Here is an 18,372-nt window from a genome sequence, read left to right on the forward strand (position 1 = left end):
CCTACAGGGATGGTCCGATCCAGGCCCGTGATTTGTGATCATGAAAGTAGTGCAGGGAAAGAAGAGGAACATTGGTGAAGCCTGTTATAAAGAATGTGAAGTCTGTGGATGCGCTGTGCAAAGAAACCAGTAAAGATGTTATTGTTGAAGTTGAATTGGACTGTGTCTCAGTTTCTTCTGACCAATTTGGAGAGGATCTCCCATAGCGGAAAAGGGAATCCGGAGTAGCTGGACCTGAAGGCACACGTATGCTGACAAATGGTGAATGTAATTTTTCTGTGAGGAGAGGCCAGGACACCAGAGCCCCGGTATCCTCGTCTACGGCTACGGTTCTGGCCGAACCTTACATACTGGTGTGATAGAATGCCGAATGACTCAACATATGGTCATCACCTCGTCGCCGCATCAGCTGGTATGATTTACTCATTTATTAACCTTTGATTACTTACCCTATATATAAGTTGAACACTCCACTGTTGGCATACTTACCTTGAGGAAGACACTTCAGGTTTTGATACGCGTGGTACATTGGGGCCCTCTCATACTGTCTTGCGTTATTTAATAGTACCAGGGCCGTTTTTAGGCAAAGTGGGGGCACAATCACAAAGAAATATTTCAGTTGTATTTACATGAGCTGATTTCAGCCCACTAAACGAATGTGATTAACAATATTGAAGTCATTCGCCGCTTGTTTCCCAGCCTCTTTACACCGGCTGAGGAACAATGATGGGGACAGAATGTTCACTAGTAGATCAATCTGTCCCCATACAGTATCATCTTAGCAGCATATATGCAGTTTTCACCGAGCAATGCGCTGATGAGAACAATGATTTTTCTTCCGGCAAAACTAATCCAATCATTTGATGAATATCCTGCATTTTGCACTCCCCCTAGTCCTCCATATAGTATAATACACCCCATAGTACTCTATATAGTATAATACACTCCCCATAGTCCTCTATATAGTATAATGCACTCCTCATAGTCCTTCATATAGTATAATAGACTCCCCATAGTCCTCAATATAGTATAATGTACTCTCCGTAGTCCTCCATATAGTTTAATAAACTCCCCATAGGCCTCTATATAGTATAATACACTCCCCATAGTTCTCTATATAGAATAATAGACTCCCCATAGTCCTCCATATAGTATAATAGACTCCCCATAGTCCTCCATAGAGTATAATACACTCCCCATAGTCCTCCTTAGAGTATAATAGACTCCCCATTGTCCTTCATAGAGTATAATAATAATAATAATAATAATAAATTTTATTTCTATAGCGCCGACATATTCCGCAGCACTTTACATTTCAGAGGGGACTTGTACAGACAATAGACATTACAGCATAACAATGATCACATAGATCATAACAGATACCAAGAGGAATGAGGGACCTGCTCGCAAGCTTACAGTCTATGAGAAAAAAAGGGAGACACGAAAGGTGGGTGGTAACAATTGCCTTCATTGTTCGGACCAGCCATAATGTTAAGTGTGTAACAGTACAGACGCAGAGGGATGCATAAAGCATGTGGGAAAGCATGTGGGAACATGATGCGGGGAACCTGGTTATGGTAAAAACTTTTGGCTGTGCCACATAGGGATAGATTAGGTTAATGTGTTGAGGCGGTAGGCCAGTCTGAATAAATGAGTTTTGAGGGCACGCTTAAAACTGTGGGGACTGGGGACTAATCGCATTGACCAGGGAAGTGCATTCCAAAGAATTGGCGCAGCAAGTGTATAGTCTTGGAGACGGGAGTGGGAGGTTTTGATTGAGGATGCTAACCTCAGGTCATCAGCAGAACGGAGGGTGCGGGTAGGATGGTATACTGAAACAAGGGAGGAGATGTAGGGTGGTGCTGAGCCATGGAGAGCTTTGTGGGTGAGGGTAATAAGTTTGTACTGGATTCTGGAGTGGATGGGTAGCCAGTGTAATGACTGGCACAAGGTAGAGGCATCGGTGTAACGATTGGCGAGGAATATGATCCTGGCAGCAGCATTCAAGACAGATTGGAGGGGGGAGAGTTTGGAAAGAGGGAGACCGATTAGAAGAGAGTTACAATAGTCGAGACGAGAATGAATAAGAGAAACAGTAAGAGATTTTGCAGAGTCAAAAGTAAGAAAAGGTCGAATTCTAGAAATGTTTTTGAGGTGCAGATAACAAGAGCGAGCCAGTGATTGTATGTGGGGGACAAAGGAAAGCTCGGAGTCAAGTATGACCCCAAGACAGCAGGCATGTTGCTGGGGAGTAATAGTGGAACCACACACGGAAATGGCAATGTCGGGTATAGGTACATTAGTAGAGGGAGGAAACACCAGGAGTTCAGTCTTTGACAGGTTCAGTTTCAGATATAGTGAGGACATGATGTTAGACACAGCATTTAGACAATCGCCAGTGTTTTCTAGAAATGCTGGCGTGATGTCAGGAGAAGAAGCATATAATTGGGTGTCGTCAGCATAGAGATGGTACTGGAAACCAAATTTACTGATTGTTTGACCAATAGGGGCAGTATACAAAGAGAAGAGAAGGGAGCCTAGAACCGATCCTTGGGGAACCCCAACACAAAGGGGAAGATGAGAGGAGGAGGAGGAGCCAGCAAAAGATACAGTAAAGGAGAGGTCAGAGAGATAGGAGGAGAACCAGGAGAGAACAGTGTCCTTGAGGCCAATGGAATGGAGCATAGTGAGGAGGAGCTGATGATCCACAGTGTCAAATGCTGCAGAGAGATCCAAGAGAATTAGCATGGAGTAATGACCATTTGATTTAGCTGTTAATAGATCATTAGAGACTTTAGTGAAGGCAGTTTCTGTAGAGTGTAAAGAGCGTAAACCGGATTGGAGAGGGTCAAGAAGAGTTATCAAAGAGATAGCAGATAAGACGGGAGTGGACCAGGCATTCCAGGAGTTTAGAGATGAAGGGAAGATTAGAGACAGGTCTATAGTTAGCGGCACAGTTTTGGTCGAGGGATGGTTTTTTAAGTATTGGATGTATGACGGCATGCTTAAATGAGGAGGGAAAGATACCAGAAGAGAGAGAGAGGTTAAATATTTTAGTTAGGTGAGGGGTGACAGCAGGGGAAAGGGGCTGGAGTAGATGTGACGGAAATGGGTCACTGGTGCAAGTGGTTGGGCGAGAAGATGCAAGGAGCCTGCTTACTTCTTCTTCTGTGACTGGTTCAAAATCAGAGAGTGAGCTAGATGCAGTGGGGGAAGGAGGACAGTGCATGGTATGAGGTGATTGGGAGATAATTTCCTGTCGGATCTGGTCAATTTTTTCTTTGAAGTAATTGGCCAGATCGTCAGCTCGAAGCTCCATATACACTCCCCATAGTCCTCCATATAGTATAATACACTCCCCATAGTCAAATTCAAATTCAAAGAAGCTTTATTGGAAGGACTAAATACACGTTAGTTTTGCCAAAGCAAGTGTACAAAAGGGAATAGGGATAGGGACTGTAGGGATGTTGGGTAGGGGCTGTAGGAAAAGTGGATGGGGGCAGATCCAGGATGGGGCTATAGAAGTCCATGGCATAGGAAAGGTGGATGGGGGGATGGGGCAGATCCAGGGTGGGGCTATAGAAGTCCATGGCATAGGGAAGGTGAATGGGGGGCATGGGGCAGATCCAGGGTGCGGGCCATAGAAGTCCATGGCATATCATAGTTCTCTTTCTCGCAGTCTATGACATTCGCTCACATATTGCGCTGCTATCTCCACTGCTCTCTCTTCTTCCCCCAGCAGGATATATGTTTTCTCCTCCTCCTTCATGGTGATGAAATCCGGCAAGAGATGTCCTCTATAAAGTATAATAGACTCCCCATAGTCCTCCATGTAGTATAATAGACTCCCCATAGTTCTCTATACAGTATAATGTACTCCCCATAGTTCTCTATATAGTATAATGTACTCCCCCTAGTCCTCCATATAGTATAATACACTCCCCATAGTCCTCCATAGAGTATGATACACTCCCCATAGTCCTCCATATAGTATAATAGACTCCCCATAGTCATCCATATAGTATAATGTACTTCCCCTAGTTCTCCATACAGTATAATACACTCCCCATAGTCCTCTATATAGCATAATAGACTCCCCATTGTCCGTCATAGAGCATAATACTCTCCCCATAGTCCTCCATATAGTAAAATGTACTCCACCTAGTCCTCCATATAGTATAATACACTCTCCATAGTCCTCTATACAGTATAATAGACTCCCCATAGTCCTCCATATAGTATAATAGACTCCCCATAGTCCTCCATAGAGTATAATACACTCGTCATAGTCCTTCATAGAGCATAATGCAGTCCCCATATAGAATATAATTCTTACCTCATATAGTATAACGCAACCCCACATAGAATATAATGCAGTTCCCCATAGAATATAATGCAGTCCTACAGTATTATGGCCACCATGTACTCACTTGCTCACTGATATATATCGTATTCATGGGCATGGAGAGCAGTGAATATTCATTCCCTTTAGTAGCGGCCACATGTGATTGCCCATTAGCAGGAAGCCTGCAGCTGCGGCTACTGGGCCCGCTATTAAAGTGAAATGAATGTTCAATGCTCTCCACTCATATAGTCCCTCCCATATCTCAGCGCCGGCTTCATTTCATAGCGGTGGGAGGGACTATGGGCACGGGGAGCAGCGAATATGAAGTTCTCTTTAGCAGTGGGCATATGCTTTAGCCGCAGCAGCTGACTTCTGCCTCCTGTCACCTGCTGCTCTGCTGCTGCTTTGCTGGCACCGGGGTGGGCCCCCCTGACTCACGGGCTCCATAGCAGCTGGATGGTGTGCCGCTATTAACGACACGCCACTGACTAGGGGGCAGGAGTGGACACTAATAGCTTGGGGTCCCTGTTCAAGAAATGTGTCTGGGCCCCCCTCCCTGCCCGGTACGCTGCTTATGATGATGGTAATCTGGCAATGGTACCCTTGAGCCTCAGGCTCTGAGTAACAAGGCAGATTGCGCTCATTATTACCTCATTATTACTGCCCTGCATGCAGGGGCATACATAGCAATTACAGGGCCCCATAGCAAAAGTTCTATTTTTTTATTTGGGCCCCCACATCTCTAAAAATATATATATTTATATTTTTTCACTGAGATAGATTATACTGTGCATAATAAATATATATATATATATATATATCCATTAGCATTTGCTTCTGCTGGCTCTAGCGCAATCAGACTTGCAGTCAGGTGACAACTAGTGTCTGCTGTCATTGAATAGAACACTGCAGACATGGCTGACTCTCTAGTTGGCACATGACAGCAAGTGTTCAAAGCGCCTCCTCATGGTTACGTGATAACTGCTGGAACCGGCAGAGCCCGACAATGTATATATTATATTACATTATATGTCTGGTGTCTGTATCATCTGGTATCTGCTCTACATATACCGTACATACATACACACATATACCGTACATATATATACTGTACATACACAGACAGAAACACATACATATACCGTACATACTGTGATAAAACACTCCGGGATCGCCTTTGCTGGGGTCAAAGGTCACGTGCGTTCAGCATGAAACTCAGGCGCAGAGCTGGGATTCGGGTATAACTGACACTGGGTCAGGTTTATTAATGGTGAAAGCAATGCAAAAGGAAATAAAACATAAAACAAATCCTTGCCTGTCCGGCACTAACTAAACAATGGACAACCTAACTACCAACTGGCGGGCTTCTCCCGTCCAGCCAAGCCACAGTTGCAGTGGGCACTGCTTTCACTCACGTGTGTCTCTCACACAGACAGGCTCTCTGTGTTCCCAGGCTGAGACACTCACACAACCACCTGGCATCCTTTTATATCCACCTCCCATTATCCATTAGTAAGCAGGTGCGATACTGACCAGACTAGGCCACATAGGAAAGGAATCTGGGCGAGATATACCTGCCCTCATCCACTATTCCCACATGATTCTCACAATACATACACACACATAACGTGCATACATACACCATACATACACACAGACACACATACATATACTGTATATGCAAACACACATATACCATACATACACAGATACACATACATATACCGTCATACATGCACCTACCGTACATACACAACACAACCAGAAGAAAAGTATAGGCTATAGAGAGGGGATCACCACAAGGCATGGAAATCACATACATTAAAAACATTAAAACGGTCACACATGTGACACAAGTGAACAGTGCATAGACTCATAATAAAGCCATTACCCACGAGACTCAAATGTGTATAGTCTATATAATACCCATATAAATAGCATACCATCATAAGGAAAATCAACGCAGTGCATTAGGGAGGATGTGCCGGAAAAAGTGTACCAGCGCACGACCAGCGTACCCAACGCTAAATATAGGGTACGCTGATCGCCTGCAGCGTCATGTGATCATAGGAGGAGCTGACCGGAGGGGGAGCGGCCGGGGCGGAGCTTAGCGGCGGCCATGCGCTGCACCCGGTAACGCTAGTGTGAAACTAACCTTACACAGACTTATCCAGACACAAGATGGGATAATGTGTTGTTACATCCACCTGATAGCAGAAAGCCACCCAGAACATGAGATCTATGATGACAAGAGAGCAATGCAAAATCGCAAAAGCAGAAATGTAATTGAAAACAGATTGCCAGAGGTGGTGGGATTAAGGCCTCTTTCACACATCAGGTTTTCGCCGTCAGGCGCGATCCGGCGCTTTTGACAGAAACCGGATCCGGCGAAATGCAATGCCGGATCCGGTTTCCCCCCCATTGACTTGCATTTGCGCCGGATCGCGCCGGATGGCCATGCGTTTCATCCGGTTTTCGCCGGATCCGGCAATGTGTCGCGATCCGGCGTCTGGAAAAAACGGCTACTGTAACGTTTTTTGTCTCCGGCGAAAAAGCCGGACATGCCGGATCCGGCGCGTCCGGCTTTTTCACACAATGAAAGCCTATGAGCGCCGCAATGCGCCTGATCCGGCGAAAGTCGGATCCGGTGGCCGGATCCGTTTTTTTTGGTCTGAGCATGCTCAGTAGCTCTGCCCACAAGACATATATAAAAGCAAGACAGTGGGACCCACAGCCACACCCAACATGCCACCCAAGAAAGCAACCAAGCGCAGCAGGAGAAGGCAGGAGACCACTGCAGCACCATCAGCACCACCACCACCCCAAATGGAGCAGCAAATGGAACATGCTGAGGAGGGGAGGCCAGCAGCAGATGAGAGACGGTAATTATCAAATCCCCCATTCCTCCAAACTAGGGCTATGGAATATCAAGATATTCATTGGCCCTTTGTTTCTCTTTATTCAACAGCCGCCCAATAGATGCAGCAGCAGCAGCAGCAGCAATGGCAGCAGCTGGAACACCACCCACAGGCATGGAGTGTGGCCACCAGGAAGACAGCACATCATCTTCTGGGAGCCCTCCCTCGCATCGTCAGCGTTTGACAGTAAGTTTTTATTTCCAAAATCCATCATCTCTGTAATATATGTCTATTCATTGCCTTTTATTTCAAAACAGGATTCACAAGATGAAGAGGAGCTCCCAGAAGAAGAAGGAAGGGGTGGACAGACACCTGGAGTGGGCTCACAATTGGTAAGTTTTTGGCATCAAACGCAGAAACACAACATCACACTACACACAACACATAGAAAACAATGTTCTGCAGACCACACACAGCAAACAAATGCCTACATCCAAAGACATAACATTTTTTGTTTTCTTCTCTAGTCTTTCCAATCTGGTGCTCGGCCAAGAGGTCCTCGCAGTGCCTCCCAGGGTCGTCGGCGACAGCAACGCGGCGGTCACCAGCGTGTAAGTATAAATATTTTTGCTTTGTTTTTTTGCACTTTTTATTTCATTTCTTTTGTGGAGGCTAATTATGTTATCTTTGTCTTTTTCTTTAACAGCCTTCACAGCGTGCTTCCGACTCTGACGGTGAGGATGGAGGACTCGATGTGGACCACCTCATCGATGTCGTCAGAGAAAGGGAGCCGCTCTGGAATATGGCTGACCGCCGCCACGCTGACCTGATCGTTACCCGACGACTCTGGGAGGAAATCTGTTCGCTCCTTGTGGGCCGCTGGGAGGACCTCGATGTTCGGGCCCAGATTAAAGAGCGTAAGTATATACAGTACCGGTTGCTTGATGTAAACCAGTGTTTCCCGAACTCCAGTCCTCGTGGTCCCCACGGATCATGTGTTCAGGATTTCTATTTACTATGGAAATCCTGAAAACGTGACCCCTGGGGACCATGAGGACTGGAGTTTGTGAAACACTGATGTTGTATACTAACCACTCCTTTCTCGTTTCAGGGAACAGAATTGTGAATCGGTGGCGGTCTGTGAGGGATCGTTTCAAGAAGGAGTTCAATAAAGAGATGCGGGCCCCGAGTGGATCTGGAGGACGCAGGAGCAAGTACAAGTACGCACGAGCCCTGTCGTTCCTCCGGGAAACAATGGTCACTAGAAGGTAAATATTACACACCACATGTGAAAAAAAATGTTAGATGTAACTTTTTTTTTTCAGCCAGGGCCATACCATGTCAGTATTTTAATTGTTTTTTTTTCTCTTTATTCCACAGCACGGTGAGCAGCACTCGGGAGCCTGCACGATTGGACCCTTCTGAGGCGATCCCTGAGGAGACCGGCACCAAGGGACACTTCGACCGCCCCGGTACATCTGCACCTTCCCAGCCTTCCCACACATTCGACCCATCTGTCCCATCCACCAGCACAGGAGCATCGTGGCCGCCTACATTACATGAAGCTGCTGGTGAGGAGATCGCTTTCCCTTTACCCCACCCTTCTGCCCCTGCCACCTCTAGTACACCTGCGGGTACTGGGCGACAGCGGCAGAGGGGTCAGGAAAAGACTTATGCGCCAGAGTTTTTGCATCTGAATGCATCTTTCCAGAACTGTCTAAAAGTCTTGTCAGAGCAAATCTCCGCAGGCTTTCAGCAGATCAACTCCAGCATTCTGGAGGTGAAGACACTTCTGCAAACCATGCATTCAGAAGCAAGATCTTCGCCAAACCACCGTCCGTGATCCAACTACGCCTGTCAAGAGCTGAGACCTGGTCCTGTCTGCCCCGAGCCTGAGAGACTTCCGCTACGACTGCGACATTAGAGGCATGCTGGCAAGACAGGAGGAACAGAGAGAGTAAGCAGGGCCTTCACTTCCAGCTATCACCTGTGGCATTGGGGTTGGCGACTCCCAAGACTGGGCGCACCACTAACGTTAAGTACTGAGAGACTTTCTAGCTTGTTCATAACCTGAAGTTAGAAGTTATTGTTGGATAAAAATACCAATAGATCAACCCCTGGCTGTTTCTGCCTTGTGATCACTGTTCATTGCATTCTGACACCTGCATTACACACCTCTGAGGACAAGCATGTGCACCTCTGTTGATGGGCATGTGCACCTCCGATGATGAGCATGTGCACCTCCGTGACGAGCATGTGCACCTCCGATGACGAGCATGTGCACCTCCGATGACGAGCATGTGCACCTCCGTTGACGAGCATGTGCACCTCCGATGACGAACATGTGCACCTCCGTTGACAAGCATGTGCACCTCCGATGAAGAGCCTGTGCACCTCCGTCCCCTTCTAGATGCCGAAAACAAGCATGAGCTCCTCCGATGATGTGCATGTGCACCTCCGATGAGCATGTGCACCTATGAGAACAAGCATGTGCACCTCCAATGGCGAGCATGTGCACCTCCGTTGATGAGCATGTGTACCTGGGTCGCCCTCGCTTCACCCAGGGCTGTGGGGTACTCGGTACCGGGCCGGTGTCAGGGGGATGATGTGTCACAGGAGAGATGACCTGGTCCGTGGCCCTGGGCCCCAATATCAAGGGTGGTGATGTTTGTAATGTAGTTTATATGAAAAGTTTGTGACACCACCTGTGGTGTTTGGCAAGTAAGATGTTAGCCAACGCTGCTTGCAGATCCTCTGGGGCTGATGGTGTGTCGCAGCTTAGATGGTGTAGCTCCCCACAGGTGAAGCTGTAACCCCAGGGCAGTGTATAGGTGGTTGGCACGGGGATGTAGCAGTGCCGATAGGGTAGGAAGCAGACACGACACAGCGGGGTGCAATTTCTGTACCTTTACTTGATAACTGCAGTCCAGGGTCCTGATTACAGATGGTATTGGAGCAGGCTAGCCTGGAAGCAACTCAGGGTTTCTCTGTCACAGACGGGCTGTGCAGTCTCCTTCCTAGCGCTTGTGTGGTGTGAAGCACTCCAGTACTCAGTTACTCTGAAGTTCCTCCTGTCAGATGTTCCTAGAACTCCCCTTGCACGGCAGACAGCTGTAGCCTCTCTCTCTGGGACTCCTCTCTCTCTGAATCGGTTCTGCTGTTGTGCCTCAAGTCTTAGATGGGAGCAGGGCATTTACAGCCTCCTACTTCTCGGGTATCTGTGGCAGGACCGTTAGTATTCGTACCACCATGGAGACCCGACTCCAGTTCTCTGCGCTCTCAAGCTGAGGGAGCTCGCCTTCTGCAGCTCAACCTCCAGCTTCTCATTCCACGTCTGCACACTTCACCCTCCACAGACTAACTAACTCCTACTTCCTCCTGGCCCACAGAGAGCACTCCTCCCCTCAATCCTGGGTCAGAGCTCCCCCTGCTGGCCAGGAGTGGAACTGTGTTGCATGTATGGATTGACTGTGAGAGAGACCCATCATTGCCTCCAAGCCTGGCATTACCCTCCCCTGGAGGAAGGCAAAGTCAGTGTGACAACCATACTCCTGGGGCGCCACATTCCCCCTAGTGAAAGTCAGCACTCCTGGGCTGAACAAAAAAAACATAAATAACATATAAACATTTAGACAATAATAATTTGTACAAGATTGAAAAAGTGAAAAATGTACAAAAACCAAGTGTTTCCAAAAATGGTCCTATGATGGTAAGTCCAGCATCAATGTCCATGGTCCATTCCTGGGCAAATGGTAAATTATTTATAAAGAAAGTTTTTGACCACACACAAGTCCTGTGGTTCAGTGTTCATAAAAGTTAAAAGGGAACTCTTACAGGTTACCTGTAGGCACAAAATCTTGAAAAACAGTTACATATTTACATTTCAACAGTTTCAATATTCACATTTACTTTATATGCGGAACCTAACTGGTAGTATTCCCTGTGTGGTACGAGTGGATCTACGTAACACTGGTGCTGTAGTGTGTGAGGTACTGGGTACACTACTAGGGATTCCACATGGCACAGGGATATGTGATTGTCTAGTGACTCTTGGACTCACCAGGGGCACAACAGGTTCACCACTGGCAGGGCGAGGGTTCTCTGGCTCCACTGCTGGTGTGGCTTCTGCTACCTGATTTTCCTGATCCACCCGAATCACATCCTCCTGCGCTTCCACTTGCGGAAATAACAACACTGGTACCACTATTGCATCATTAATTCTAGTCCAATTCGCAGGGAATTCCCCAAGCACTGTGCTGACCTTCTCTTCGGCCTCTACGGGTTGGAGGTTATCTGATTCGTCTTCTCTCTTTTAACTGCTCAGGGCACAACTTCAAATGATCCCTGGATACCGCTGCTGAGGTCTCTCCTCCATCTTTACTAACAAGGCATACTTTAGCATTATCAAAGTTTGAGGGCAGAATGGTATAAGGTTCAGCCTCCCATTGATCATCCAGCTTGTGCAACCTCCTCTTCCTTTTGAGGACTAGTTCTCCTGGCGAAAAAAGGGGACAGCAGGTGCATTCTGATTGTAAAGCTTCTCCTGCCTTTGCCTTGCCTGGGCCAGACTCTTCTCTACGCACTCTTGTACTCTTCTGTACTGCTGCTGCCTCTCCTTGTCACAGTCAGCATTTGGCGACGTGGCCTCCGGCATGAGGACTCCCATGTCCAAATCCACAGGCAGCCTACCCGGTCTTGCTCTCATCAGGTATGCTGGAGTACAGTTGGTAGAGTTCACTGGAATATGGTTGTAGAGGTCTACCAGATCTGGCAACTTCTCAGGCCACAGATTCCTCTCCTCCAAGGGCAACGTCTTCAGCAGGTCAATCACCACCTGGTTCATCTTCTCACACATGCCATTGGTCTGTGGGTGATAAGGTGTTGTCCGGATCTTCTTACAACCATACAAGTTGCATGACTCATGGAACACTTCTGCCTCGAAAGCTGGACCTTGATCTGTGAGTACTCTTTCAGGATACCCATGGGGCCTACAGAAGTGCTGCTGGAAAGCTCTGGCTGCTGTCCTGGCAGTGAGATCTTTGACAGGCACAACTACCAGGAATCTTGAGTAGTGGTCCACAATGGTAAGAGCATAGCTGTAGCCCGACCGGCTTGGAACCAGCTTCACAAGGTCCAGGGCTACCAACTCGAGGGGCTGTTTGGTGATGATTGGTTGCAGGGGAGCTCTCTGGCTGTCTTGATCCTTTATGCGCAGGTTACACTGTCCACACTCCCGGCACCACCTCTCAATGGCTTTCCTCATACCAGCCCAGTAAAACCTTTCTCAGAGCAATGCTCCCAACTTCTTCCATCTGAAGTGTCCAGCTCCTTGGTGGTATGCTTCCAGGACCATTGAGGCCTCTCTCTTCGGGACTATTACCTGCCAGACCAGTTCATCTGTACGGGCATTGATACTCCTCCGACACAGCTTCCCTTCGTAGATAAACAGCCGGCCTCTCTCCTTCCACAGCTGCTGGGTTTCTTCAGGAGCATCCAACTCTGGACGTGAGTAAGCTCATGTCAACAGCTCCTTCACTAGGCGGACTGCAGGGTCACTATCTTGCGTTTCTGCCCAGTCATGATGGGGCAAAGGATTCAGGGTGACCTCCTTCAAGCCAGACCGTCTGTCTCTCACTCCTTGAGCACGTTGGGCCACCAGTGGCCTGTGGACGGGAGGTAGCTCTATCTCTTCAAGAGCCTCAGGGTCTTCTCCTGCATCTGGTAGGTTAGGCATCCTGGACAGCGCATCAGCATTGGCATTCATGTGCCCTGCTCGGTACTTGATAATGAACTCGTAATTAGACAGCCGAGCCATCCATCGCTGCTCCAGTGCACCTAGCTTTGCAGTGTCCAAGTGGGTCAACAGATTGTTGTCCGTGAAGATTGTAAACTTGGCGGAGGCTAAGTAATGCTTGAATCTTTCGGTGACAGAACAGACTATGGCAAGGAACTCCAACTTGAAAGAACTATAGTTATCAGGGTTCCTTTCGGTGGTACGCAACTTACTGCTGGCATAGGAGATCACTCTTTCTTTTCCGTTCTGTACCTGAGACAGTACCGCTCCTAGTCCCACATTGCTGGCATCTGTGTACAGCACAAAGGGTTTCTCATAATCTGGGTAGGCCAAAACTTCGTCACCGGTGAGAGCCATCTTCAATCTGGTGAGGGACCTCTCCAACTCTTCAGTCCATTCAAAGGTGAAATTTTTCTGCTTGTTCTTCTTGGACTGCCCCACCAGAAGGTTTTGCATAGGGGTGGCTAGTTCAGTAAAGCCCTTAATGAATCTTCGGTAGTAGCCCACCAGTCCAAGGAATTGGCGTACTTCATGCAGATTGCTGGGCTTCGGCCAGTCCCAGATGACTGTGACCTTGTCAGGGTCTGGTGCCACACCTTCTGCACTGACCACATGACCGAGGTACTGTACCTTGGGCTTCAGGAGGTGGCATTTGGAGGGCTTCACCTTCAGGCCAAAATTGGACCAAGCTTCAAACACTTCAGCCAGGTGTTCCAGATGCTCTTCATAGGTTTTTGGAGAAAACAATGACATCATCCAGGTACAGCAGGACCGTTTCAAAGTTCATGTGTCCCAGGCAGCACTGCATCAGCTGTTGAAACATCCCTGGAGCAGTACAGAGCCCAAATGGCATATAATTGAACTCGAAACCCATTGGTGTGGTAAATGCGGTTTTCTCCTTATCTGCCTCTGCCACGGGAACCTGCCAATACCCACTGGTGAGATCCAAGGTGGAAAAGTAATTAGCAGTTTTAAGTGCAGCTTAGGCCTCTTTCACACATCCGGTTTTCAGCATCAGGCGCGATGCGGCGAAAAGTGTAAAAACCGGATCCGGCGCCGGTTGCCACCGGATCCGGTTTTTCCCCCATTCAGTTTCATTATTGCCGCATCGCGCCTGATGCCTATGCGGCGTATCCGGTTTTTGCCTGATCCGGCAAAAACAGCCTGTCCGGCGTCTGGAAAAAACATTCCATGTAACGTTTTTTTGCAGCGCCGGACCGGCTTTTTCCACAGCGCATGCCCGGACTCTGTGAATGTTAACCCCACAAGTGCCCGGCGAGAGAGAGAGAGATCTCTCTCTGTCACCCGGACACTTGTGAGAGATCTCTCTCGCCGGGCACTTGTGGGGTTAACACTCACAGTGTCTGGGTGAGAGAGAGAGATCTCTCTGTGGGGTTAACCCCACAAGTGCCCAGCAAGAGAGAGAGATTCTCTTGCCTGGACACTAATGTTAACCCCCCATGTCTCTCTCTCTCCACCCCCCTCCCCTCTCCTCCCCTCACCTCCCTTTCAGCAGCTGTCTCATTGGCTGCCTCTGTCCTGCGGCTCCTTTAATAATGTCCGAGCCGTATCATCTCGCCGCACACACATCCGGTGTCACGGCTGCAGGCCGGATCCGGCGGCCCGGCTTTTCGCCGCACGCTGCCGGACCCCACACACCGGATGTGTGAAAGTAGCCTAAGGATTCCTCAATCCTAGGTAATGGGTAGGCATCTTTATGTGTAATACTGTTAATTTTCCTGTAATCAACACACATTCTCATGGTACCATCCTTTTTCTTTACAAAAACTATTGGAACTGCCCAGGGGCTACAACTGTCTCTGATAACCCCAGCCTCCTTCATCTTCCTCAACATACTCTTAGCACACTTGTACTGTGTTGGTGGTATAGGTCTGTACCTCTCCTTTATGGGTGGATGGTCCCCCGTGGGGATATGATGTTGGACCCCTTTTGCCTGCCCAAAATCTAGCGGCTGAATACCCGCTCATACTCTTGTGTCACTCTGTAGACCCCATTTCTCTGGTATGAAGGGTTAGAGTCAGTTCCCACCTGCAGTTGCTGACACCACTCCTCTGGCTGCTTCACAGAACCATTGTCCTCCACCTGATCGGATGAGACCAAAGGCTCTGCTGCCTGCAAAGAGTTGTTGTTAATGGTGAGCAGCTTAGCAACTGTGGCGTACTGAGGTATTGTGGCTTCCTCTTCCCCACAATTCAGAAGACATACAGGTACTCTCCCTTTCTTGACATCAACCACCTCTCTGGCTGTCAGGACAGTGGGCCTACTTTCGGAGTTTACTGGTTCTACCAATGCCTGGTAATCTCTCCCTCTAAGACCTATAGCTGCCCGACACCATACCAACATTTCACATCTGGGGGGTATTGCAATGGGGAAGGCATCACTCACTCTGATGCTGCCAATCTCTCCGCCAGAGAGTTCCACCTGTTGTCTTTGCATCAGGGCTCGGATCTCCTTCTGCAGGACTCTTTGTTCACCGGAACCAGCAGTCTCAGCCACCTGTTGCAACAAGACAATAACCTCGGACAAACAGTTTTCAATTACATTGGTACCAAGAGTCATCATAGGGTTACATTCACGTCTATCAATATCAACAATTATCAGACCTTGAGACTTTAGTTCCACCCTCCCCACTTTAACAGTAATCTCCTTACATCCAATCTGCGGTAAGGTCTGACCATTACTAGTGTGGCGCCCCTGAGGCTCAGTCACCACAGAGGTACTGCACCTTCTCCTAAGGTGTAGTGCCCCACCATCCAGGTAAGGTGGGAACTCCTTGCCACACTCCAACACCTGCATCCCACACACAGGATAGTTCAGCAGGACCACATTGCAGCTTTAGGCTCAGGGTGTACTGTAGCAGAGCACCTTTTGTGGGATCCTGCTTTGCAACACGAGATGTGCTGGCAGGTGGGTGGAGTTAGTATAAAAAGAAGGGGAAAGATAGAATTAGAGGTCAGTCTCAGGAGGTCAGTCCATGAGGGGGACAGTAGGAGAGACCCTGAAGGACAGTCCCTGGGAAGTCAGTCCCAGAGAGGGGAGTCTGACAGGAGTGCCATTAATATTGGGGCCCAGGGCCACGGACCGGGTCACCGCTGCTGTTACACCTCATCCCCCTGACACCGGCCCGGTACCGAGTACCCCACGGCCCTGGGTGAAGCCGACGACGGGGCGACCCACTAGCAACTACTGTCAGTTCATCAGTGGGACCACGGGTGAGTTCAGAATCAGCCCAATACCTCTTGTAAAGAATATAGGGCATGGTGGTCACCTGGGAGCCAGTGTCCAGCAAAGCATTCATGGGGATACCATCAATCACCACAGAAAGGATTGGTCTCCCTCCCACATACTTGGCTCTCCAGTTCCTTGGGCCTGGGGATCCTACTCCTGGGGGTTGGCCCTCTGCCCCAGGGGTTGCTCGTTTAAAGGACAGTACCTTGCAAGATGACCTGCCTTGTGACAGTGACGACAGATGGGACGTCCGTCCTGGTCATAGCGATCATTGTTCCTTCCTCGAAGTGGCGGAGCTCTCCTCCACCGGAGCCACGGGACATCCTCTGGACTGGAAGCAAGCTGAATCTTGTCTTTGGAGCTCACCTGCAGGGACTGCACTGTTTTAGTGAGTGCAGCCATTCCTTTGGTCAACTCCTGGACCTGTAGACGTAGCTCCTCAGTTGGGTCTTTGTCCAAAGTTTGTGCATGGGCCTCCACAGGGATGGAAGGAAAGGATGTTGCTTCCTGATGATAGGTGATCACTGGGCGTCTAGGGGGCGCCTGACAGCTGTCAGTGGATTCCTGCAGTACCCGGATAGCCCTGTCCTTAAATTCAGCAAAGTCCAGATCAGGGTTTTGCAGGGTGATTATACGCAACTGTCCTCGGTGGGTACTGGCCAGGAGTCCTTCAATGAACTGCTCATTCAACAGTTTATCTTCTTCCTTTACGCTATCAGGATCAACTTGCTTAACTGCTCGCAGCGCCTCTTGCAGGTTGAGATCGTAGTCCCTGATACTGTCCTGTGCCCTTTGCTTGCAGCCAAAGAACCTCATCTTGATTTCAGGGGCAGTGCGGGTGTCAAAAGTGCTCTTCAACTTGGCCAGGACCTTTACAACAGTCACTTTATCAGTGTCCTGTCAGGCTTTCACTTCTCTCAGCGCTGCACCCGTGAGCTGTCCAATCAGGATATTTACTTTCTGGCTTTCAGACAGGGGTAAACTTTAAACAAGCTGCACAGTCTCTCTTTAAATTCACTCAGGGTATGTGACTCACCCGAGTACTGCGGTAGCCAGGCCGCTCCCGGTATGTAGGAACAAAACCGTTGGCACAACCCTGAGAATTGTAGGTGGTGCCCAAGTAGGATCCCAATCCGTGAACTAAATATATATAAACTTGGCACACACCAAAGGTTTCTGATGCAGAAAGGTGATTTTTAATTATACAACAGTACATACATACACAGACGTTTCGGTCTAGGACCTTCATCAATGTACTGTGAAATATAAATAAAGATGAAAATAATACAATTAAAAAAGAATACAATTAAAAAAGAAAGTATATACAACAATATTTGGGTTTTCTAGGTAAATGCTTTTGAAAAAATGCTGAGACATCGGTCACATTATCGCACATAATATATATTGGCAGAGAGTAATAAATAATCATGAAGAACAAGATCAACGTAGAAAAGAACACACATACCGATATATTGTACTGTGAGATTCTTAGTGACTGGGCTTTGTGAGATAGACCTGGGAGAGGATAAAGGTGCTATAATAGCCAATATAACTTAGTAAGTGATGAGATGGTTTGTGTTACCTAAGTTACATACCAATCCTGTGAGGAGGCACATGAAGCCGTCCCACTGCTGAAGGTAAAGAATAGCACTAGAGTAATACTACAGTGACGTGACATGAAGTCACAAAATCTGTCTATAAGAGGCATAGAACTCTTACCGTGGTGATTTGTGGTGGAGTGTGGACGCAGTATCCACCGCGAATCCCAAGTGCTGCAAAGTGTGAGAGTGGCAGGGTTATATAACCCTGGTTGGGGGCGCGCCACCGGAAGTCAGTGGGCGTGTATTAGACACGTCACCATAAGCTCCGGACGCCGAGAGAGACATGGAGGGGGCGTGTCAGCAGGGAGCACTGGGAGTGTACTACTGCCTGTCAGGCTGGCTTGCAGGGCAGAGCGGTGGACATTAGTGAACTATCCTGAGTTAACTACCGCAGCGCCGACATCATAGGTGCCAGTGGTGAAGATAGTGGCTATTCAGTGCTTTGAGGGTGACGATTCAAACAATCACAGTTGTTGGTTCTGTAAATGAGACACAATTAGATTAGTATCCATGACATTCAATGTA

General features: G+C 48.2%; 1 protein-coding gene across 1 annotated transcript in view; it reads right to left on the bottom strand.

Annotated features, from left to right (window-relative positions):
- LOC141098594 (cytochrome P450 2C5-like) overlaps nucleotides 1–18,067 on the bottom strand; it is a 227,412-nt gene extending 209,345 nt beyond the window's left edge. Inside the window, exon 1 of the mRNA XM_073586512.1 lies at nucleotides 17,966–18,067. The gene's annotated coding sequence lies outside the window, so the exon portion shown is untranslated. The remainder of the gene's footprint in view (nucleotides 1–17,965) is intronic.
- Nucleotides 18,068–18,372: the final 305 nt, after the last annotated feature.

The sequence above is a fragment of the Dendrobates tinctorius genome, unplaced genomic scaffold, assembly GCF_039654945.1.
Source record: "Dendrobates tinctorius isolate UK_male_01 unplaced genomic scaffold, ASM3965494v1 ptg000093l, whole genome shotgun sequence".
Taxonomy (NCBI): domain Eukaryota; kingdom Metazoa; phylum Chordata; class Amphibia; order Anura; family Dendrobatidae; genus Dendrobates; species Dendrobates tinctorius.